Genomic DNA, 25,842 nt, shown 5'->3' on the forward strand with positions numbered 1-25,842 from the left:
TTTCTCTCATACAAAAATATGTACATTTTCAGCCTGTGAAAAGTTAAGACTTAAATGCTATTTTTTTAAAACTGTACATATTAAGAGCTATCTGTATGCCTGGCTGTTTCTCCCATACTAACGTTTCTTCTGCATTAATCACCATGTGCCAGATTCTGCCATACTTACTCATGCTGACTAGTCCCTTATTGTGTGAGAAATCCTGTTTAAACCATGTTGTATATCCAACAATTGATTCACAAACAATCCATCCCCAAACGAATGCAATCCTGAAATCCACAGGAATAGCATTAGTTTCACAAACTGTTTGTTTACTGTGATGCGTTATCTTGTTTACATTATGGTGACTGACAATGAGTGAATGATGTAACCACTTAGCAAACCTTCATTGCTTTATTACTCAAGTTACCTTTTGTGCTAAGTGACAGGTGACAAAAATAAATATTGTTTGCAAACAGAATTACCCAGAGCAGGGGTTTTCAAATTTTGCACTGGTGACCCCTTTGCCTCTGAGTGCAACCCCTCCTTATAAATTAAAAACACTTTTTATATATTTAACACCATTATAGATGCTGGAGGCAAAGCAGGGTTTGGGGTGGAGGCTGACAGCTCGCGACCCCCCATGTAAGAATCGTGTGACCCCCTGAGGGGTCCCAATCCCCAGTTTGAGAACCCCTAACCCAGAGGAACAATTGTCAGGAAATGCAATGTGCCCATTTTACATTTTTAAAGCAATGTTTTTATAGTTTCATTGTTCCTAACTCTTGCCACTTTATTAGGAGTCACATCTGAAGAAGTGAGGTTCTTACCCACGAAAGCTTATGCTCCCAATACTTCTGTTAGTCTTAAAGGTGCCACAGGACCCTCTGTTGCTTTTTACAGATTCAGACTAACACGGCTACCCCTCTGATACATGATATTTGGTGTTTCCTTTAAAGCTTCAGCTTCTGGAATCATGTGATTATATGAGAATCTAAATCTCTATTTAAAAAAAACCTCCTATTTTCTAGCCTGCATAGTTATGGAGAAAAGAATGAAAATGTGAATTTCAAAGACACAAAAACCAGAAGGCAATAAAAAGATCTCAACATTAAGTATTTTTCAAAATCTCATGATTTAGAAGTCAACCTCCTTATGTTTTTTGGAGTCTTGACTCATGATTTTTGAATAGGCAATACTGTATTTATTTGGAATTCTGAGGAACTCAAAAAGTTAGAAACTTTCCTGAAAACTATTGTCTTGTTTTAATTTTAACCAGACATAGCTTATCCAGTGACACATTTTAGTGCCACTTGTGAGACCTGCATTTGGGAATGAACTCTGCCTATGAAAACTTGGTGTGTTGCAATGATTTTCTTCATAATCTTTCTGGGAAAATGGCAAGGGGATCTGGTTGCTTTTGTTATGTACCTTCCATGTCAGCTAATCCATTAAGAGCCCAATCCTGAAGCCCTTACGCATGTGCGACACATACAGAGGTCAATGGGAGATTTGCGTAAAAAGAACTGTGGGATCTGGCTCAAGGTAATACCAATGTTACCCACCCTGTGAGCTGAAAGTAAAGACCTAGTGATCTGATCTGCAGAGGGAGGGGGCCCCTGCAGCTGTCATTGCTGGGTATCCAGCAAGTCTGGAAGTCAGACCAAATATCTTTCTTAACAGCTGCAAAAAATGAATGAGGAAGATAAAACATGAAGGCAAAACTCTGGAGAAAAAATCCCTTCATTTGTAATAAATGGAAAATTATCATATGAATTTGTAATAAGACATTCATTTTGATAATATTAGCCATTATTATTAAATAAATGAATAAACTGCACTTCTGCAGCATCTTCCGCAAACATTAATTAATTTAACATTGTAATACGCCTCCCAGAAAAATTTAACCTATCCCCATTTTACAGATGGGGGGAACTAAGGGAGAAAAAGGTTTAGTGACTTCCCCAAGGTCGTGTAAAAGTCTGAATCTGAGTGGGGATTAGAATGAAAATAGAAATAGAAAACTCCACAGCCTGTGTTTCGATTATGAGGCCATCCCTCCTTTCTCTCACATGCAGCATGTAAATAGGTCTCTGATAATTAAGTCAAATACCTCTTCTATATAATCCATACAAAGAGAGATTATCTATCCGTATTTCCATTTTACTTTACAAAGCCTGTATAGGTTCTGGTACATACTGAATGTTAATGAGCTACTGAGCAGTACTCCAAAAGATCATATTGTATAACACGCATCCATCCTTTATTAACACCTTTCTTGCATATATTTTCAGAGGCCTGCAGATTTTTGTCATCCGCTTAATGCAATCTACTCCCAATGCCAATTCCCTAAACCTGTGATTCTCTCATACAACAGACAAAACCATAAGTAACACTTGTTTTCCATGGTGAGTGAAACTGAACTGCACTTTTAGACTGAAGGTCTGCTACAAATTTTACAATGTCAGCAATGTTTATATGGATTGCAAAAAGGTTACAGAAAGAATTATCTCAAATGTTACTTGATACTGGCAGAGCTTCAATGCTCCAGTTCTGGGGTTTGAAATCAGCACTGTGAAATAACCTAGCAAATTTGCTAATGCTAACAATATTTTGCTGTACAGAAGCTCTCTGATAGCGGTATTCTGTTACCAGTGTGGCTCCATAGTTCTCTCTTCCTTTACCTCCATTGGTTGTGAGAGTCTGAGAAATGCCGCAGAAAGCCGGAATATCATTTCTATCATTTGATTCAGCATTCAAAACCTCCTCTATTTCCCATTAAAAAAATCTGTTTTACATAATATTTCAAAAAAAGACAGTAGCAGCTAAAGGGTGTGGAACTATGGCATGAAATTAAGGCTCTGTGCACAATATTGTTGAAAACTGTTAGCAATAACAATGTTAAAGCACACTTAGCACTTGGTACTATTTTTGTATCCCTTTGTCAACATCTGAGCCTACTGTTTTAGCTACTCAGCATCCAAGTTTACAGAAATCCGAAGGGGGGAAATTATGAACAAGACAACGCTGGAAACCTAAGAATGACCCAAATTAGCCTTTCTATACATAATAATGTCAACATTTTAAACTCTGGTATCTAAAAATGTCCCAGGAATAAAGTGCCTTGTGTCTGGTTGGCAGTATACAGATCTCCTTTTTCCAATAGTTTAGAGCTATGGGGTTTGATACTTAGCTGTATGCTTCTCTAACCCTGAAGATAGGTCAGAAGGTATCAATCCCTAAACCTCTCACTGTGGGCAGGACTGAATAATGTCCTTGATCTTGGGCAAAGTGTAGTTTCGGGCACATAATTCTTCATTTACTGGGTAAAAGAGGGCCACATTTTTCTGGTGGGTTGTTTATTGAAGAAAATTGCAGCTGTATGAAGATGCTTCTAAGTTTGGAATGTTGTAAGTAATCCCAGGAGGGATATATTAGTGGGCAAAATGCAGGTGAGGTAGCCAAAGATACATAACAAATGCTATTTAATGTGTGGCTCTGCCATTCATCACATAGACACCACATATAGGTGGCATATATAGAAATTTTGACAAATTTCAAACAAATATGTTTGTTTCCCTATGGTATTTTTATCTATATCATAATGTTGATCTAACTGTATTTTTACATTTCTAACTTTGTGGTGTCACAATGAATGAATCATTTAATAATGTTTTATTTCAATGTTAACAAATGTTAAGACACACAACAAATGCTTTATCAAAACTCTTCCCCCAAGACCACCCTGAAACTCCAAATAAGTCCAAAAAGCTACACTAAGAATAAATATCAGAGACACTGCCATCTTTGTCTCTTCATCTCATTAGTATACAAGATCATTAGTATACAAATGATATAGTATATGGTGCCTGTATTCCCTGATAATATTAGGGACCAAATTTTCAGAGAAGTAGATTATAATCACACTTGCAGAAAACAGTACAGTACTGTCAGCAATAGCAATAAATGGGAAAAACGGAGACATAGGGAAGCCTGTTGTCCTAATGAAGTGAAAATTCTACAACACATTGTGTTATAAAATGAGATTTGGCTTCTTACTGGAAGAATAAAACAATGGATTCAATAGCACACAGCACTACCGATTGAGTATGTTCTGGCTCCTTTAATCAGGGCTACTTTCCATGCAGAGGGGGGATGGGTAGGAGGGAAGGGAAGACAATCAAGGTCCTTACATTCTGAATGCTGTCACGTTCTATGGAGCACTGCACCATGAATAAACCAATTCAGACATGGGTCATAAACAAATAACTACCATTAGAAAATATGTATGGTATACATATATGTGTAACTTAATTTATAATGTAGCTATGACAGGTTTCTGCTGAGTTCAAACAGTTTGGCACAAAATAGCATCATTTATAATAAAGCCAGGTTTTAGCACTTGTTCTCAAAACACACAGGCAACCAATACTAAAAACATTCACAAAGCGCTCCAGGAACTGAAAAGACAGTTTGTCTGGTCGAACCAAAGACAGTTAATTGCAGCCTATCCAAGTAGGAGCAAGTCCATCTAATTATTAATGGGACATTGTCAAGCACGTTTAGCTTTGAAAAGCCCAGTTTAAAATAATTTTTCAAATCTGTCCTCTTAAAAAAAATCAAAATATTTGAAAAAAAATCACAGCTGTTACTAATGAATTACATTCAAAAGAATAACATGAACAAGCTCCTCTAGCAAGGTTCCTAATCAAGGTAGGGATTAATCATTTTTATAAAGCACTCATTTGAAAAGTCCAGTACGTCTGTATTTTGAATATGTCAGGGAATACTTCCATTGCAGTTTGAGTTTTGGAAATTCACTGCAATATATTCTTTGCAATAAACATGTTTTTTAAGCCTTATGAAAAATGCCAGAAATGCCCCTGCCCATCACAGAAGAGGTAGAGCATGGACAGCAGCAATGCAAGCCGTGTCAAATGCCGTAACCTTGGTCTGACCCTCCACGGATGAGTGGGTAGTTCAGCAAGGATCAACATGTTTTCTTTGTTATAACTGCTTCAAGACCAATGCTTGGAAAAGCCTCCTTCAACCTATTGTAGATTTAAGATTAAAACAGTTTCCATTAGAGGCCCCAAATTGACCCCTTTCCATAAAATCCATTAAAAGCATCTGATAGGTGGTGCTTGATAGGTTAGGGATGAGGTCGAAGTAGAATTATTCTACCAAGGTCCAAAGTTTGAAGTGAATTAGCTTCCTAAGTTTGGACACCCTAAAAATAGAGGTATTCACCAGAGTTCAAAATGTCTTCTAATTTTTTTGCCACTTTATTACAAAGCAAGCAGGAAAGCAATAAAATTTACCTTACTGCCCTTTAGCTGTTCAGAACCAGAATTTCAATTCTAATTTAAAAACCTATTTGCTTTGAATCAAGAGTGTCAACGTTGGCTTTGGTGAACCTCATGTGGAATGTCAAATGACTGCTGGAAGGCAAATCTTCTTTCTCTTCAAGTAAATATCAAGCTCTTGTTCTTGAGAGCTAGACCTCCAGTTCTAACCCAATCACTTGTTAATGATGAAAAGACAATTTTCCCACCAAAGGCTTCCAAGAGGGGTCAGCAAGTCTCCTAAGACTTTGTAGGAAAGAGAAGTCAGGTGGGGGACTTCTATTTTTCCCCACCTACGAATCTCAGGAGTTCTATGGGAAGATGATCTCCTGTTCCCTAAACCTTCTGTTGTCTCTGACTGCCCCCCTCCCACCCACCACCATTCCCCTCCCTCCCCCCCCACACACACTGTGGATCTCCTGAGGTCCTTTAATGGAAGGGCTCATCATAAAGAAATCTCATTGGTGCAAACCATAGATTTGTAAGGTGAAGAAGACAGGAAAGGTGCTATTGCTTCTTCCCCACTTCAGCTCCTGAACCTCAGAGCTTCCCGCCAGTACACACCTCCCCACCTCAAGTCCTGGAAGTCCCCCTGTGGCCCACCCAGAGACCTGTTCCTCCCGGGTCCCTATAGCCCCTCTCCCTCAAATGTTCCCTGAATGTCTCCTGTGACAACCGGTACCCTTTTATAAGGTTATGATAGATTTTGAACAAAATATGCTTTGTGAGATATCATTTGAAAGGTCATAATCTGCTGAACATTATTGTCCTGATAAAATATGTGTGGCAGCATTGTATATAAAGTTACAAGACTCCACTGTATAATATTGTTATAACATGCTCCAAGATTAAGAAAAGCAGGTTCAAACCTGTTTCTCAGAGACAAAGACACACGGACACCCCAGCCAGGTGCTAAAAGGCTATCGCCTGCTTAAGAGACATTCTCCAGCAGAGGGGAAGGGGTAAACAGAAATTTACATTCCATCACAGGGATGGTTCAAACGTCATAGCCGAAAGAGACTGTTTTGTCACCATGACTCAGCAAGGGGGGATAATGCTTGACTTCACTCATCTTCCTCCCATCTCTATGCTCATGACCTCAATGAATACCTGAGGGACACTGAACTAAGGGGGAAGGGTTCCAGGCTGGAAAGAGACCCAGTCTGTGAAATTTACTGCAGAGTGTGGTAAGAGAAATGCCTTTGCTTTGAATTCTGTTAGTCTGTTAAGTTAGCCATCAGTTCGCATTTTATCTTGTATTTCTTTGGTAACCAATCCCGACTTTTATGCCTCATTGCTTGCAGTCACTTAAAATCTTTCTTATCTTTTAGTAGTTAATAAACTTGTTTAACTGTTTTATCTTAACCAGTGTGTTTGGATTAAAGTGTGTGGGAAGCTCCAATTGGGGTAATAAGGTTGGTGCATATCATTTTCCACTGATGAAAAGACAGACTTTATATGAACTTGCATTATTCAGCAGTGTGGTGGACAGTGCAAGATGCACATTTCTGGGGTAAAGTCTGGGATTAGAGAGCTTGCTGGTGTTCTTCTGCGGTTTAATTCATGAATGGCTAGTTAGGAGCACGCAATACCATGTAACTGGGACACGCTGGACACTGTGTGTTAACCGGCCAGGAGTGACTGTTCTCACAGTAAAGCACTGTAAGAGGTACCCTAGGTTGGAGAACTGGGGAGAGACAGCTGTTCAACAGTCCAGATTGTACCCTGGCTAATGTCACACTCTCACTCCCCTGGATGTCTTTATTCTTCCTCCTCCAGTGTCCCAAGAGTTAGGATGGCAGGGCACCTGCCAAGAACCAAAGGCTACCATCACTGCAACTGCCTGTCCTTTTAGAGAACTTCTTGTGAGCTTGACCTTAACTCTGAATTTACTGGGTTACAACTTTATTTAATTTATTTCTTTTTACCCCGAAAGGTAATATACATGCAAACCACTGATGTGTTCCTGCCATCTTCATTTCAGCTTAATGAAGGGGTTTTTTTGTGCGGGGGATTTACAATCAACACAGCACCGTCCATTTAATTCAAATAGGGTGAAGCTCCATCCAAAGAAAATGTAGATGAGGTAGATAATCTGATACCTTGTACTGGACCACCTTAGAAGTGTTGCTGTGCAAAAGGCTATCTGGAAGGTCTTTTTTTCAGCTTGGAAGCTTTTGTACTGAACATACACAGTAGGTATCAGCTTGTCATATAAACTATTTTTCAAACATTATTTACTTTCCAAAGATGTCTCTAAAACCTCTCTTGAGAAACTCACAGGTGTTACCCCTAGGTAACTAATGTATTATTTATTGCTCTAAGATGTATGCTGAACTAGGAGGACACATCTCCCTATAGCTACTTTAGCCAACGGAGGGTTAACAGAACTAAAACTGTGTATTAGAGACAAAATGCTTGGTTAAAGAATGTTAAGGATTTCATTTCAGTCAAGGAAAGCAAAGAAATGTAGTTAATGGAGCCATTCCATACTTAACTTTCCATTTAGTACTGCAGACTTCCAGAACCATGTTTGATCTTTTATATTGTGTACTGTAACATAGAGGCAGAATAGAATGAGTTTAAACCACAGAGTGACAGCCTTAACTTTGAATGTTCTTGCTTTTGTTAGATTAAATTAAAGCTGTAGCCAAAAATACTGCTCTTGTTTTGCATGCTGAACCCCCACTGACATTAATGGAAGTACTGTGCACCGTCCTAGGAAATCATATGTTCTAAGATTGTGTTTTAACACATTTTTTTCTGAGTTAGAGGTAGTAGGCTACCCCAGGCATTTAAGCTTGTCCAATATTTTGTTGTTCCTACCTCTAACTGAAAGCCAGTTCAGATATTATCCTCAGTGTGGTCCTCCCCTTTATTAAACAGATGTTCTTCTTCCTAGCCACACCCATCATAATCTAGGCATCATCACAAAGACCACCTCTCTTATTGTTTGTCTCTGTATCAGTTGCACAAAGGAGCTAGAGTTAACATATTGGTTTAAGAGATGGGATTGGTGAGTGGGTGTTCTCAATGAAAGGTCTTTGCCTTTGGAACTCCTTCCTCCCCATCCCCACCTTTGTCAGCCAGACTACATTTTTGGTGACCTTCAGGATGTACTGCAAGGCCCACATATTTTCCCAAGCTCTTTAACAGGCAGAGAGCCGTTGATTAGGGTTTGGGAATAGATGGCTGGAGAGTCTTTGGTTGACACTGAGATAAGTTATAGACAGTGTAAGTACAGTTTTTAAATGTTTATGTACGCTAAAAGATTATTAACTAGCACATCTTATGAATCCAAATAAATAAATGGCTTGACTGGAAAAGTTGGTTTACTGGCAGGTAGGAGGCACCAGTGAAGCAATCAGGCATCATCCTTCTTCTCATTCACACATCTGAGCGTAGGTAGCTCACTTCCATGACACACCCAGGGAGAAAAAGACTTCAGATTTGCCTAATTCCCTCATTTTATTCACATCTGAATTTTATGCTATTTACATTGTTAGTCCCTTGCCATTTGGGGCTGAAACATATTATAAACATTCATAATAATGCAAACAAACAAACACACCTAATTATCCCCGCTCAGATCGGTGTGCTGAGGGAACCCTTTGTGTGCCGATCCTCTCCTTTTCCCATGGAAAGAGAGGTTAACTGCCTCCCCAGAGGACTTGTGTAACGTTATAGATCTGTGACTGAGGAGTGGGCAGAGAAGAGGTGAAGGGTATGGGCCTGAGGCAAAAGTGGCAAATACTAGATGAATATGCCCTGGCAGGAGGGACTCCATGGTGACACACTGCGCTGAGGCAAAGGAGGGTTAGGAAGCCCCTGTCACAGGGCCTCTGAGGCTATGGCTTTGCTCTTCTGCACATTTCTTGGGCTCTTCATGGATCTCAAAGGGTCTGCATGGCCCTTCATTCACTCCATACACATAAACCTCATCCCCAAGCAGAATGATCTGGAGAAAAGTCTGAAATAGAACCCTCTGACTTCAACAGGACTTGAGCACACTAAGAATTAGGCCCTAAATGCTGATAATCAGGCAGTGGTTAAAAAAAACGCTACAAAAATTATCTTTTGCCTGTTCCAGATCTAAAAGTTGATTCGTTTTAAAGCAATAAATGGTGTAAAGGTTGATAGCTTTTGTGCCCTATTTCAACACAATGCAAATGAAATGTTTTAAAACCATTGAGTTTTGAAGTGGACCTGAATCAAAATCCTAGATCCAAATACACACCAAGCTTTGAGGAAGTCAGATCTGCATGCTAAGGCTCAGGATCCATCAGGATCTGGATATGTAGGGGAGGCCCACCACTAGTTGAATTATGAACATGGTTAACAATAAAAACAGCAACTGACCTTAATTTTCTTTGTGCTGCTGAGCACTCGCTTAATACTGAACTGTGGCAGCCTATTTTTCTGCGTCCTCCAAAAACTTTTTTACATTTCAAAACGCTTATATTTGTTTAAAACATAAAATAGGGGATAAATACTCCTGTGAGCCAGGAAAAATATACTTCATCTGAGTAAGGGGGAGAGTTGGGACTATTGCCAGAAACTATTTAATAATTTGGAGCCATTTTTACTCTCTTGTTTCACCGGGGGGGGGGGGGGAATGTGGAGAGGACGGGGAGAAGAGACTGTTTAAAGACCGTGAAATCTTTCTTGCTTGCTTCCTTCCTTTCTTTGTAGGAAAATCCAGCTAATTTGTTTGAACTTAATCTGCCATTTTAGGAATTCCCCTTTGCATGATAATCAGAAAACCAAATGATTCAGAGCTAAAGCTAGACCACACTATTTTAATATTAACCTGAGATGAAGTACTGCCAAAATGAACAGCCATGGCCTCGATGCAGGAAAATTTGTATTATTTCATATCTAAGTTGTTAACACTTGTATATCCTGACATTCCTATTTATCCCGGAGTGTTAGGGCAAGACCCTGCTACCCCTGAAATTAAACAGGAATTTTACCAGTACTTTCATTAGAAGCAGGATTGGACCCTAAAAGTGTCTGTTAATCCTAGCGGCAGTTCCTCAGGGAAGGCAGTGAATCTCATTTGAATCAGACACATTATGGCCTTTACCCACTGCTGTAAATTGGCTCTGAGTACATGTCTGTGAGTAGGTTTCACTAACCCAGTTTGAGATATCAGCAGTCTCTATTGCAAAAAGCTATCAACTGCATTGCTTCTTATATTACTTATAAACAGCAAGACAACACATGAACATAAAAGCTACAGGGCATTTGAAAAGTGCTGCTTGGGTCTGTCTTTTCCTATTTCTCTTCAATGTTTTCACTACCCTTACTAAAATCTGGCTGACAAGAGTGTCTGCACTGAGATTTATAAACACAAGAGGGCAGACTATATGTAATATGAAAAGGAACACGAAAGAAATGCATATTTTCCTATTGGTTTTCACAATTTAAATTGCTGAGGTAAAAAAACAACAACACTTAAGACAAATATTTTTAATTTTCAACACAAAAATATCTAGCTAAGCCCTTCTTTGTTCCCTTAGGCACTTTATTGTTAGTGGTACTTTTACAGAAGACTTGATTTTAAAACTAGCTTTGTGATAAAGTGACAAGTTTTTTCTCTTGAAAGTATAGGGATTTTCTGAAGCTCCTATATAACACTAAGGAAAGTTGCTTGTTTTGTGCCAATTTTGCTGTCCCAACTAATGAAAATGCAACATATACTCTCCAAGTAAATTCTACCTGCAGAACTCTCTAGAAAGACAAAGTTTAAGGGTTTAAGTGTATTTCACTCATCTTTGCAGAATTCTTTGTTTATCTCCTCAGGAATTCATACAGCAGCTCATTTTTGGCTATTTACTCCAGAAGAAGTAAACAAAATTGTGACCTGGAAGTGTGGTTCAGTCTTGCTACACTAAATAACAAGCTTTTCCAGGTTTAACTTTTGAAAAAAAGTTCACATCTAAACTCCTTCAACCACATGGACTCTAAAAGATATTATTTCTTCAATACAACTACTAACTCAGACTCACACCTTTATATACCTAGAGAAATAAAGCACTTCTTCATGGATTGAATGTCATGGAATTTTCTCATTCATTTCTTTAGAGAGTTGAAAATCTCCCAGATTGAGGGCCCAGTCCACCTCCCATTGAAATGTGTGGGAGTCCTTCCATTGATTTGAGTGGGAATCAGATTGGGCGCTTACAGATCGATTCTGTTCCCAATGAAATAAATTGGGATTTTACCATTTGGAGTAGGATTGGCCCTTAATTTTGTGAATTAGGTGTAAATAGATTGAGCACTAGATCCTCCTAACCCTTACTCTTGTGAGTAGTCTCAAAAACTTCATGAGTAGTCACTCAACTAGTTCTTACTCACATGAGCAGTCTAATTGGCTTTGATTAGATGATTCACATAGGTAAGGACTACTTGCCTAAAAAAGATTTTCAGGATTGGGCCCCAAGAGTTGCATCCTGTGGTTTAGCATGAATCAGGACTGCAGAATTAGGCCTTGTTTTCAGAAAATACTATAGAGGAGATTTAGATTCTGAAAAGTTCTTAGGATTCTTGGATTGCAATGACAATCAGTGTTTCCATCTGTTTTAAACTAACACTGATTACTGACCATTTTTGAAAAATGTCTAAAAGAATTGATTTGCTATTCAAGGTGAATCAATACATGTATTCTTACAGATCCCTTCTTTGACATTAACAATCATTACACATTCTACATTTTCCTTCCCTCTTCAGTACATCAGCATTTACTTTCAACACAATGTTACAAACAACACTTGCTAGGTGCTATTTATGATTTTGCAAGTGATGTCATCTCCAGCATTTCAGTTACACAGGATATCTTAAGACATAAACACAGATAAATATAACTATTACATAAACATATATCTGTTAAAATGTAAAGCACTTGTTAAAAAGGAAATAGAATACCTTTGTCTGAGAACACGGTCTAATTATTACACAGACTGTATTTTTATGTTTAAACAGTTTTTCCAATTACAGACGCCCCCCGACTTACGCAATCGTTCCATTCCGGAAAGCCTTGCATAACTCAAATTTTGCTTAAGTCGGAAACGTATACCCGTACGTTAGGCAAAAATTTCTGCAACTTGAAAATCCTATTTCTGGCTTATGGAACTTTTTCCATAAGTACGAATTTGTGTAAGTCGGGTCTTGCATAACCCGGGTAGTGTCTGTATAGTCAAACTTTCATTATAAACATATTTGAATTATATACTATACTGGGAAACATATCTTGTCAATGAAAGAACTGTATTATTCCAGTGGTTAGTCATCCATCCACCTTCTATCCCAGGTTTTCAGACTGTTAGCTCCAGGTTGGCTAACTATCCCTTTGGACTGTTAAACAAGAACAGGACCTTGGGAAAGGAAATGCTCTGGCAATATCTCTGGGTCTTATGTTCAGAACAGGATAAAAGGCGAAAAAAGACGACACCACCCTACGAATATGCTTCTGGTGAGGAAGTTAATCAGTATTTGAACACAGTGAACTTCCCTTCCTCAGAACTAAAAGGAAACACCTTGAAGATAATTTAAGAAGTGTAATAGCTTATGCAAAAGGCTTTCCCATTCCCAGAATATCTCTTTAAGGGCCAGATTCTGCAGGACTTACTCAGGAAAAACTCCTATGGAATTCAAAGATTTTTTTTTTTTTGCCTGAACTGCAGTATTGGGACCCAAAAGAGCCACTACAAAGAAGTTTGTCTTATTATTTGTTTGCAAAAAATGAAATTACTTTCCTCTCTCCACTCTGCCCCAAGAAAAAAATCCATATAAATCTATGCGTGAATTTATTTCTATTAGAGGAAATCTTGTTAGATGAGTACAGTTCTGAAAAGTTATGTTATGTAATCAGTTTCCTAGAACACATTACAGCAAATATTAAAAATCAATTTAATTTAGGTCCTTTCTCAGTAAGATGACTAAAGATCAGTAAGTCATAAATGCAAAAACTGAGCATTTATAATTAATGAGTACAAATTATTCTAAAACTGATGGGTCAAATGCTACTAGGAGTTTATGTAAGCTACAAATTTATTGTTCACGCGCAGAAATTTAATTTAAAATTCTAATGTATTATACCCTACGTTCAGTAGAAAACTATTCTTAGAAGCTAAGTACTATGAAAGATAACCGGGCTTTGATGAGATGATTCATCAACCGGGCTTGAAGATTGTAATTAATAGGTTGAGGTCTGCTCTGAGGTACCTGATAATGAAAAAGGTGTTTCAAAACAAATACTGAGTCAGATTTTGCCATGCTGACGTTGGCTAGTACCTCACTCCATGGAGAGACCCCTGGGACTAGATCATTACTTTGGAACAAGACTTGTGTATGGAGTGACAAATAGGTGTACCCCAGGAGTAGTACAGAGGATAAATTGTGCCTCTTGGCAGCACAAATCCCACCTTGCTTCCCCACTCCTCTGTCATGTGTCCATGGGAGGTAGTACTTTGCTGCTGGCCTGTTCCAGCACCACCTTACAACATTACCCACAATGGCTCAGTTGTACCAGAACACTGGGGAAGCAAAGCCAAGGCTCCAACTACTCTCCCCATCACTTCTCTCCATCCCCCTTCTCTAGGAGGGAAGCAGTGGGTGCATAGCACCCATTTACTGATGCTGCCCAGACCTAAGATCCAGGTAAGCAGTCATGAGATAAGAGGGGAGGACCTTTCATGGATCAGTAACTGGTTAAGAGATGGGAAACAAAGAGTAGAAATAAATGGTCAGTTGTCAGAATGGAGAGTGGTGTCCCCTAAGGGTCTATACTGGGACCAGTGCTGGGCAGCATATTCATAATGATCTGTGAAAAGGGGTAAACAGTGAGATGGCAAAATTTGCAGATGATGCTCAGGCCTGGTCTAGACTGGGGGGGGATCGATCTAAATTATGCAACTTCAGCTACGTGAATAATGTAGCTGAAGTCGACGTACATAGATTGACTTACCATGGTGTCTTCACTCTGGTGAGTTGACTGCTGCCACTCCTCCGTCGACTCTGCCTGCGCCTCTTGCCGAGCTGGAGTAGAGAAGTCGACAGGAGAGCACTCGGGGATTGATTTATCGCGTCTAGACTAGACACGACAAATCGATCCTCGCTGGATCGATTGCTGCCCGCTGATCCGGCCAGGTAGTGAAGACATACCCAAAATTACTCAAGATAGATAAGTCCAAAGCAGACTGTGAAGAGTTACAAAGGGATCTAACAAAACAGGGTGCCTGGGCAACAAAATGGCAGATGAAATTCAATGTTGATAAATGCAAAGCAATGCACATTAAAAAACAAAATCCTGATTATATATACAGAATGATGGGGTCTAAATTAGTTGTTACCACTCAAGAAAGAGATCTTGGAGTCATTGGGGATAGTTCTCTGAAAACATCCTTAATGTGCAGTGGCAGTCAAAAAAGCTTAGAGAATGTTAGGAACCACTAGGAAAGGGATATATAATAAGACAGAAAATACCATAATGCCTCTAGATAAATCCAGAGTGCGTGCACATCTTGAATACTGTGTGCAGATCTGGTCGCCCCATCTCAAAAAAGATATATTGGAATTGGAAAAAGTACAGAGAAGGGGAACAAAAATGATTAGGGGAATGGATCAGCTTTCATATGAGAGATTAAAAAGACAGAGACTTTTCAGCTTGGAAAGAATATGATAGAGGACGATTGTGAAGTACGTGAATAAGGAAATGTTATGTACTTTTTCACATAACACAAGAATTAGGGGTCATCCAATGAAATTAATAGGCAGTAGGTTTAAAACAAAAAAAAAAGGAAGTATTTCTTCACACAACAAACAGTCAACCTGTGGAACTCTTTGCCAAAGGATGTAGTGACAGTCAAAACTATAACTGTGTTAAAAAAAGAACTACATAAGTTCATGGAGGATAGGTCCATCAATGGCTATTAGCCAGGATGGGCAGAGATGCAACACCATGCTCTGAGTGTCCCTAGCCTGTTTGCCAGAAGCTGGGAGTGGAAGACGGGATGGATCACTTGATGATTGCCTGTTCTGTTCATTCCCTCTGAAGCACCTGGCATTGACCACTGTCAGAAGACAGGATACTGGACTAGATGGACCAACAGTCTGATCCAGTATGGCCGTTCTTATGTAGTTGTGGAGAAGAAGTGGGGTGAAGTTACTTCTTCTTAAGCCTCTGCACAGGGCCACAGTCCAAATCAGAATTTAGCCCATTAGGACTACTCACAGAGTAAGAGACTTCTCAATATGAATAAGGGTGGCAGAACATGCTGCATAATGTTGTTGAAATTAGGAAATATTATACTTTAATTCTCTTCATGAAGTGTGTTTTCTTTGCTTGATGAGATCCTTGGATTCAATGTTACAATATTACAGTTTCGCTACGAAGAGATGTGTACACATTCTTTAGTTGCCCAACCTCAAATCAACCGTATATTTTAATAAATTGAAAATATACTCAGGGACCAATCCTGAGGAGTTTTGCCTCTGACTTCAATAGGAACAGGACTGGGCACAATGTACATACAAAGACAATACAATTGAAGTTAACTTGCTGCTTAAAACAATGCTTTGAAGTAACATAACTTCAGATATGACTATGCCTTGGAGGCACAAAAATATGTAATCAAAAATTGTTAATTAAGGTTATTTAAACTCCAAATTATATATGACTATCATCCCCACAAAAGAGCTGCTGTCTTTCCTTAAAGCTGCATGAACAATACCTTGTCTAACCTGAGACTAACTGGAGTACTACAAGTTCTGGTGGCAGAAAGCACAACTAGTGCAAACTGTCTTTACTGCCTTTGAACTGAAGTATTTTTTCATTAATATCAGTTTGCTTTTGAAACCACCTACTCCCATCCATAAGGGAAATGTAAAGTGACCAGGGCCTATCCGTTTAAAGTGTTAAATCATCAAGCTACCACAATGCTGGATATACTAACACATGTTTTCTCTGTTTAATGGAAAAGATTTGGGGAGCTAATTTCAGCCTAGGGGAAAGTCACATCACAGGATCAAAAACTTCTGTGTCACATGAAAGTACAAAACTTCACTATATGGATTTCTGGGCCCAGAAATCTGTGGAAGCTAACAGCAATTAAAGCCTTGTTATCCCCTCTAATTTACTTTAAATTGTTGGACTTTGAAATCAGTCATTTGGTATAATTCATGAAGGAGGGTTATGTATAGTAGGCACATGTACTAAAACTATTGATCTTTTTGGAAAACTGATAAGCTGGTGTAGTGAAATCCCAAACTGAAGCTCTGAAGCTCATCCTTGAATGAAGCTAGCCATTTTACAGTAAAAAGGGGCTAATTTTTCAGATTAGTTCCATTTATAATGAAGTCAAGCTTTCTTTAATCTCACTGCACAGCTTTTAGTATGATGCCTTGCTTGATATGAATTTTACAGGTTTCTTTTTTGAAGGGAAAATACTGGTCAAGTTTATCTATATGGGAATCAAATTGCATTATTAAAACTGGAGGGAAGCACTTGATTCCTGTTTGAGAAACTGGAAATAAAATCGAACAGAAAATGGGATTTAAGAATCTGCTAAAAACGAATGGTTCATTCCTTCTCACGCTGAAGTCAATGGGAATTTTGCTTCAATGGGAAGACAGGCAGATCCATAATTTTCTTACCAAAAGAAAGCTGTGCACTATTTTACATCGTATATGACAGACACAAATAATTAATTAGAGTGAGAAATGCATATTGTGCTATAGTTAGTGTTTCTTACTATACCAGTTTACTAGTCTACCACTTTCCCCCCCACTATCAAACAAGACACCATTTTACAGGTGAGCTACTAGTATCTGCTTCTACTTCTGCCTATACAAAGCTACAAATGATTTAATATTATAATTAAAAACAGATACTACAACCTTAAAGAAAAGTAAATGTTTGTTCTCATACAGTGCTGAAAGAGAACTAGTTCTGAATGCCAAAAGTTTACTTCCTTTTTTCCCTGCTGAATAACTCAAATGGCCACTGTAGCCAGTAAAATGTTCCTCACTGTGAATGGAGACCTCCCTCCCCAAAAAGGAAGGGTTAAATAAAGCTAATAATAGAAACTAAACAAATGTTTACTCTGTCAAAAACATGATGTCATGTACCTAGGCCCAAGAGATTCTAAAACAGATTACCTGGACTGCTTAGTAAACTAAACCCTAAATGCCCTAATTTACCCAACCATTTATCAACAGTCCTAATGAAAAGCCTTTCCTGCTCTTGCAATAGATAAAAGTAGCCATTAGTCTCTGAACTGTACATTTTTACCAGCAAGACTTAGCAAGAAGCAAATCTTGAGATTAAAAAATCAGCTGGATGTTCACATAACAAGGTCCAGAGAGACATATCTAGGAGTTGCCTCTTTTAATCCAACACTGAATTATGTTGGAAGCTGTTTTCTATTCTTTTAGAGCTCTACTAGTGCCAAAATAATGGCAAGGTTTGCAAGTCCTAGTATATCTCAAGCCTTTCCCAAGGCACCCCAACACTATCTGAGACATTGAAACTATGGCAACCGAATAAGAAAGCAGCTTCCATGATTAATAGATGAAGATCCCAGCGACAGTGTCTAGGTAGGCCATAATTCAAGAAAGCAGGAGAAATTAGCATAGAATCCATCTCAAACTACCAATAAAAAGTAGATTTTGATAGGCATCAACAAAACTGGGCTTTTGTTCTTTTAAGTCCAAAACATTGTTTAGATGCTAATTTATATCACACTGAAAAGACGGGTTTCTCCCATACAAGTGACAGATAAAAATCCACCAGAACGATGAAGGGAACAATACAGACAATTTCCTACCTGGACATTTCAAAGCCAAATGCAAGCATATCTAATATTGGAATCATCCAATTGAGCCTGCATAGCTGGGTATAAGAAGTGGGGGTAATGTTTGCTGGGGTTGGGAATATGTTGGGATACAATTTTCCGCATTGTGTTTGGGATTCATAAGAGGTACATTCCTTTTCATCAGCAACATCAGGACACTCATTTTCACTGCTGGAGGCTAGTGGTTACTACAACATTGATGAAAGGCCTGGAACATTTATAAAAATGCATAATAAATAAGTAAGTCACTATCCCCTCCAGGAAAACTTCTGATACATACCCTCTATTCATTGGTATCAGGCTACCCTAAAAACCCCATAACAAAAACACTCTTCACTTCTTTCTGCTTCCATAAACATTTGGTTTCCACTGAAGGCAATTAGATATAGAAACCACAGATGTATTGGAACATACTTTCTTCTTAACCTACCACTAAGGGCCCAATTTTGCAATCCTTCATGCAGGCAAAAATCCTATTAATTTCAATATGGCATGAACATTTAACAAATATTTTTGCAGAAATCCCCTCAGTAGCAGTTTTGTTTGATAACCACAGAAAAGAAATAGGAGAAGGCAGCATATTAAACATTCCAAGTATCTGCTCTAAAATACTGTATATAGAAATAGCTATTACTAACAATACTTAAAAAAAAAAGGTCATCATGAATGCAGTGAATTACCATATGTCTTCACTCTTGAGATACAGCAACTGGCAGTTCTGTTAATAGCTAGTTTATCTATTTCATTTTACATCTCTGTTTCAACCACTACAGATATATTTTGGGAACCAAAAAATATCCTTTCATACAAGAAAATCTCTGTATTTCACACACAGCATTACCTACCCCTCTTTTTAGCTGATAAATAACTATAATTCCAAACTGTGGAAGGCCCTGGAAGACTGAACTTTCATGGGGTTTTACAGTTGAATTATGGGATAATGTGGTTGTGGTTCTTTTCTAGTTGTTCTTGCTTTTTAAAAGTTGTTTTCATAAAGTGATATCTATTTCAAATTGTAAAATTATGGCTTGAGTCAAACTCTAAATTTCAAAAAACATTAGGTTGGCAGCCTTATTTCTGTTCATCTGGTGCACAAAAGCCAAAAATTTGCTGATTTTGTGTTGGGGGAGGAAGTGGGATATTTCCTATGTGTCTCTTCCCTTCTCTATTTCCTGTGGCCCCTTCATTAACCATTAGCAGCTTTTCTGCTTCTGAAATGTAAAAAATAATGAGTCCTTCTATGGATATATTTTTAAAATAAACTATGACTTTCTGAACGATTGATTTCTTAGCTATACGTCTTTACTTTTAAAATTATTTTCATTTTCCCTGTTGCTTTGACCCTTTCAGAGCTCACTATTGCTAAAAAGCGACAGGCAAGATCAGTTTGTGGTTTGGAGATCTTCAGAAGAAATTTAGGATCTGCAATAAATGGCAATTCAGTAAGGGGCACTCTTCCCTCTAAGTGCTATATCAATATCCCAGCTTTGTGCTTGGAGGCACTATACATCTACCAGTGCCACTCTTTGGATGAGCCCTAAGCCAAGTTCTTGACCATTTGTGATAATTAAATATCCCCAAAAATGTAAATTTCAGTGCTCAATTATTTCCACCATCTGGAATATTGATTTAGTTGATAAAATAGATTTGTGCATCATAAGAAAAGGAGAGATGTTAATTCTGGTGCCAGACCAAATTCCAACGGGAAATTAAGTTCTGCTTGCCCAATGCTGCAAACACCTTGGGTTAATCAATTATTTGTTGTCAAGGTCCAAATTTCTTGGTCAAGGTATAGTCAAGCTCCAGACTCCAGAGAAAGTAATACAAAAATAATAACAATGATGATAATAGTAAATAAATACTGTAAAAAGATTTTGTGGTCTATTCAAAAGTGTCTGGTGGTCTAGATTTGGCCCCAGGTCTGCCTACTGACTACCGAGTGACTTTACTCATATGTGTGGCCTCACTGAGATCAAGTAAAGTTACTCACCAGCCTAAGAGTTCACAGATCAGGATCCAATTTTCTCTGCTTCCTATCCTAACAGTTGTGTACTACTGCTGTATGCTATTGAACAACAATTCCACTCTGTACCAGAGGTGGCCACATTTCACTGTCAAAGTGATCTCCATATATTCCTTACCCACCTCATTGTAATGCTATGGAGGACAATTGGTTAATGGTTGTAAAATGCTTTAAGAATCACCAGGTGTGCTGGTAGGTGTAAGAGGGAATTAAAAGACATGGAGTTCAGCACAATTTATTACAGACCTGACTCTGACCTCACTCAAATCAGACCACTGATACAGAGCCTTAGGGCTATATTACCATTAAGGGTTTCATACTGCAAGGATGTGCTCAGCACCTCACTATATCAGGCCCTGACTATGGACCATTTCTTACCATAGGATAGAATTTCCAGTGTAGGGACTTAATCCTGCAAACTCTTGCTCACCAGAGTAATCCCTGCTTACATGATCCCATTTTACTTTAATGAAACTACTCAGAGGAGTAAGGATTATTCACGTGAGTCAGCTTTTGAAGATCCGGCTCTGGAATTGACATTACTAGTGAAGTCACATGGAAAAAAAAAGGTAAAAGAAAGCAGCATCTGTACCTATTTAGGAATATAAGATTTCTATTTTAGTATCATTAGCCTTTCTCCCTACATATGGTTTGCCAAAATATATAAAAATATATCAGAATGAATATTACTTTCCAGATTTTACTCTGTAGTTTGTTTTGAGCATTTTATTATCATGTATGGTAGCCATGTACTATACACAAAACATTTGTTTGGGTAGCATAACAATGTGTTCCTGCAAACAAGTAGGTTGCAACCCACGTGTTATCTCAGGCCAATTTAATCCTAAAACATTTTATGTCTTCCCTCTGTAAACCGTGTGAACTCCTTTCAGATGTATTTATGTATGGCTCTTCTCGCTCTTCAAAACAAGATGACAAATTTCCCCTTTCCTTACAAAAACACACACACAAACAGGTTCACAATCACCTATTTCCTTTTTAATGTGAACAGTTCTATTTTGGATTTATCACAGGTCATTAATTTGCTCCTTTTTAAAAAATCAATGAATCAATGAAAGCAGCTCCTTATCTATACCCTCTGCTACCTATTTCTTTTGACTCCAATTGCAATAGCTGCCCTCCTCAAATTACAAACATTAAAAAAGGGGCCATAGCTACCATCTACTTTTATCTTCAAGTAGTTAAGACATGTTAAATACACATGTTCCTAGTAAATTTTAGCCCAATTATCCCCCTCTTTTAGGAGTATTGGTTTAGCTGATAAAGTAGATTTTGCCACCATAAGAAAAATATACAGTTCTAATGTAAACTAATTGAGAATATGCAAAACATCTGTGAGCATATGATTCTTTTCACTCAAACTATTCACTCATGTTTCATATCTTCTTTGACTCCTATTATATGAAAAGCAAATGTAGCAAATATCTTGTATTGCATGAAATTAATTATTCTTAAAAAAACATCAGTTTATCATTTACAGAGGTAAGGCTGGATCCTGCAGTCCCTCGACTAAACTTCCATTGAAGTCAGTGGAAGATTTTCCTGAAACAAGGAGTATAGAATTGCACCCATATTTTTTATATTTAGGGTTTATACAAGAAGAATACGCCCTTTGTCTTATTGTCTTTGGGTCTTTTATAAATGGTTACCAATATAAAAATTGGATGTTTTATATTCTAAAGAAAACTATAAACAGAGAAACACATTGGCACTGTAGGTGGTTTGGGGTTTTTATTTTATTACTCATGCCAGTAGTTCCATTCAAAGTCCTGTGGGACTACTACTGTAAGGAAGGGCTTGCTGGCAACGGCCCACTTTTCTTCAAAATATGCTGGCCAGCCCCATTAACCAAAACAAGGTCATTTGTCTTTTTCATTATTTTTTCTGAAATCCACAAACCAATCTCTAAAAACAGTAATATTTATGCACATCTTAAACCAGTCGAATAATCTGGGCAAGAGCTGCATAAAGGGCCTGATCCTGCAAGCGTTCCTTCTGCAAGTAATTTTTACTCACTGGAAGAGTCCTATTGAAGTAAATGAATTTACTCCTGTGAGTAAAGATTACTCGCATGAGGAATGATTGCAGGATGGGGCCCAAAGTAAATAAGAATGTGTAAACCAAACTCACAGTTATTGAAATTGTTTTTACAAAGACAGGATAATAGCTGGAGACAAGATTTTGCCCCTATATTTAAGGTTGGGTTAATAATTAACGTTAGTTCTGGTTTATATTAAGCAGGAGTTATCAGGGTGTATTTCAAATAATACCATACTATATGTAGACCAGAGATAGAAAGTGTTTGGGATGATTTAACTCTCCTGTTATGTATTTACAGACCCAAACATGCCCCCCCATTAGGAATTTGCATTTTTTATTTATAGCCAAGTTAATTAAAGCCACTATTTCTGTATCTGCAATGAACTTCATGATCTTCATTCTGCCTCAATTTAAAGAGGTCTGAAAATGCATAAACATTGGCATAAGTATGTAGGTTTACAAACATACTTAAAGACCAGCTAATTATCTTAGGAAAGAAGAAAAGAGAAGAACAAATTTCCTTCTAAACAAGTGGTCAAGCAGACATGTAGGAAGAACCCAATAATTACTATATTACAACTAGCCATTAAATAGTCACTCAAGTGGACTAGATGACCTCTTGAGGTCCCTTCCAACCCTGATATTCTATGAGATTCTTTGACTATGGTTAAAAAAAGCCCTACTGCCTTAACTTTGTCAAAGCTGCTGGGAGCCTAGCTTCAAAGGAACAGGGAAAGCTGTGGTTTTTACATTTAACCCTTCCTCTGGATGTCAGTCATCAGCACCAGTTTCCCCTCCTCTCATCACAAGCAAAGCTAGTTGGAAGTAAAGCAAAAATCTTTGGCACAGAGCGCTCAGTGCAGCCCAAACCAGATGCCTTTTCACACTTTCAAACTTTCACTAACATTTCCCGGGCCACGAGAATGCCCCAAATGGCTTCACTGGCCCCGGAGCCAACAATCCCCTGACCCAGACTGATTTATCTAATAATTGTTACTTCTGTAATTGCTTGTAGGAGGCCAGCAGCCACCAGCTCTCAACTTTCCCCCTTCCCCCAGGCAGTCTCAGTTCTGCTCCACTTTTCCAATACACCAGCAGGCAGGAAAACAACTCATGGGGATTTGCAGGCTCAGGCTCCCACTTTCGCTCATGCAAATTCACAGCCAGAGCACTTAATGCACATTACTCTCAACTGAGAGCTTTTCATGCTCCTGCACACACACACAAAAATCCCTCCCACCAGCAGCATCCTCCCTGCCACTATCATCCCCCTCCGCCCTCTGCTGCTGGCTGGGATTTCGGTGGTGAGAGTGGCGGAAAGTCCTCTGTCCCTTTCAGATCTAACACTCTCTGTCTGAAATAGTCCGGAGGGCGAGGGGGCTTATCGCCATCCCAGGACGGTTCCTTCTTACTCCCTACAGCAGGGAGCCCCCCTCGCCTCCCCTTCCCCCGCCTTGTATTTTTCACCCAGGCAGCACTTTTAGGAGGGAGCTCGGAACAAACACTCCATTGTGCGATCCAGGCCTGTTATTTCCTTTTAGACAAACTTTGCCATGGGGTTGCCTAGTTCCCCGGGGTCTGAAGGGTGGGGGGGGACACACACTGGGGGAGCAGCAGGGCAAGGGCGCTCAGAGGAGGGAAAGGGCGAGGGCTTTGGTTTCCTAAAGGACCGTGTTGTGGCTCCTTCATGCTCGGGTCAGTGCGGACAGTTGGCAAGAGCGGGTCAGCCCCGTGGGCCCTTCCAGTGTGGCTGGCAGGACCATGGGGGAGGGAGTGCCTGAGCCGCCCCCACCCCAGTGCCAGAGGAGCTGACAGCAGCGGCGAGAGGGGGCGGGGAACAGTCCTGCCCGAGAGCCACCTTCGCTCGGAGCCGACTGGCGCTGCGGGGAGTCAGCCCGTGGTGGCTCCCGACACAAACACACACCCCAGCTAGGAGTGGGGGGGACAGCGCCAGAGCCTCCCCCGCTCCTTGCTGGCAAAGCAATGACAGGAGCCCGCGGCTGGGAGGGGGAGATCAGCCCGGAGCGCCAGCCCCATGCTAGCGAACAAAGCCAGCCAGGCAGCAGCGCACATCCACACCCAGGGACCAGCATGGGCACGGGGGGCGCGGGGCAGAGCGTGTGGGGCTCCCAGCTGGCAGGAGGCTCCTTTGTTCCACACCCAGCGCCCGTGTCAATAACAACAGCGTCAATACCCGGGTTAAAGAGCAGCGCCCAGGGATTACGCACGTGCAAGGCGCTCACATTGTCCCCATAACAAAGACTCGCCAGCTCCCCCCGTGACGCTCTGCAGCCCCGGGATGAGCAGCTAAAGGCGGGGGCTGGGAGCCCCAGAGCCCGCTCCCGGCCCGCTTTGGATCTCTCATTCGGGGCGCCCCGCACCGCAGCAGCGCGCACGCCCAGCGGCGGGGCAAAGCAGCCCGGCTCCGCGTCCGCTGCGAACAAGCGGGGCTGAGTGAGGCGCGAGGACAAACGCCTTCAGCCCAGCTAGCGCCCGAGCCCCATAGGGACGCCCCGGTGTGCCAGCGGGCTGAGCAGCTAGACTGATAAAAAAGGCAGCCCAAGCCGCAAGCTGACCGGGCAGGGGCAGCCGCACAACGTGTGCTAGGGCGGGCGGCTCTCCCCTGCCTTCCCGAAGCGCTGCCGAGCTAGAAACCAGCAGCCAACCTTAACCACACACCGAACACGCTTCTCCCGGACCCGCCAGTGCAAGCCAGGAGGAGCCTTCCTTTGCAAGCAACCCAAAGGATTAGATATAGATATGGAGCGGGGAGTACTGTACCTTTTCGGTGCATGTATCTAGGCAGCTAGAGGACAGAACTAGCTGATGTAGTGTCCCATTTAGTAATCCATTTAAGGGGATCTCTCTGGGAAACTGGATCCACTCTCTCCTTTGCAATCCTTTGTCATTACTACATGTGTGCTTCTTTGGGGGATGGGATGTTTAATATTGCTACTTTCTGGAATGCAAATGCAATTTGCTCATTTCCAATGACGGGAGAGAAAAGGGGGAAGAGGAAAAAAGGTTTAGCAACTCCTCTCCAAACCCAAATTCCACTAGGATCCCACTCCAGGAAGTCCCCTTCAGTCGAATCTTAGGAGATAAGTCATTTCAGGGTCTTGTCCTGCTCCCTTTCTACCAAAAGTGCGCCAGGTGTAGAGGCTGCTTCAGGAAAACTCCTAGGCAGGCGGCACTCTGTGTGCCACGGCAGGAAAGCGCGGTTGCTTTAGCCCAAAGCTCCTGGTCATTGAACTGTGTTTGTAGAGGAGTTCAGAGCAACCTCTCTCCCCACTGCTTGTCTCCGAGTCCCAACTCCTCTGTCAAAGGAAGGCAGCTTCGCTGCGGGTGGAGTCAAATCCCGGACTGGATCTCTCCAGATGGACTCACTTGATTCCACCCACCCTTCTTCTCCAGTCCCTTGCTGTACCGAACAAGGATGAGCATGTGCAATGGGTAGGGGATAGGGTGAGAGCATGGCGAGTTTCCAAGTGGATATTCCCCCTCCCCCCGACATATACAAACAAGAAGGTAACGAAAGTGAAGAGCTGGAAAAGCCCTTACCCCATATACAGCATTTATG

At 40.2% G+C, this 25,842-nt stretch overlaps 1 protein-coding gene across 5 annotated transcripts in view; it reads right to left on the reverse strand.

Moving 5' to 3' along the window:
- The window catches only part of SEMA6A (semaphorin 6A), a 135,007-nt gene extending 109,437 nt beyond the window's left edge, over window positions 1-25,570 (reverse strand). For all 5 annotated transcript variants that reach the window (XM_034774673.1, XM_034774671.1, XM_034774672.1 and 2 more), the window contains exon 1: window positions 25,044-25,570. The gene's annotated coding sequence lies outside the window, so the exon portion shown is untranslated. The remainder of the gene's footprint in view (window positions 1-25,043) is intronic.
- Window positions 25,571-25,842: the final 272 nt, after the last annotated feature.

This window comes from Trachemys scripta, chromosome 6 (genome assembly GCF_013100865.1).
Source record: "Trachemys scripta elegans isolate TJP31775 chromosome 6, CAS_Tse_1.0, whole genome shotgun sequence".
NCBI classification, from domain to species: domain Eukaryota; kingdom Metazoa; phylum Chordata; order Testudines; family Emydidae; genus Trachemys; species Trachemys scripta.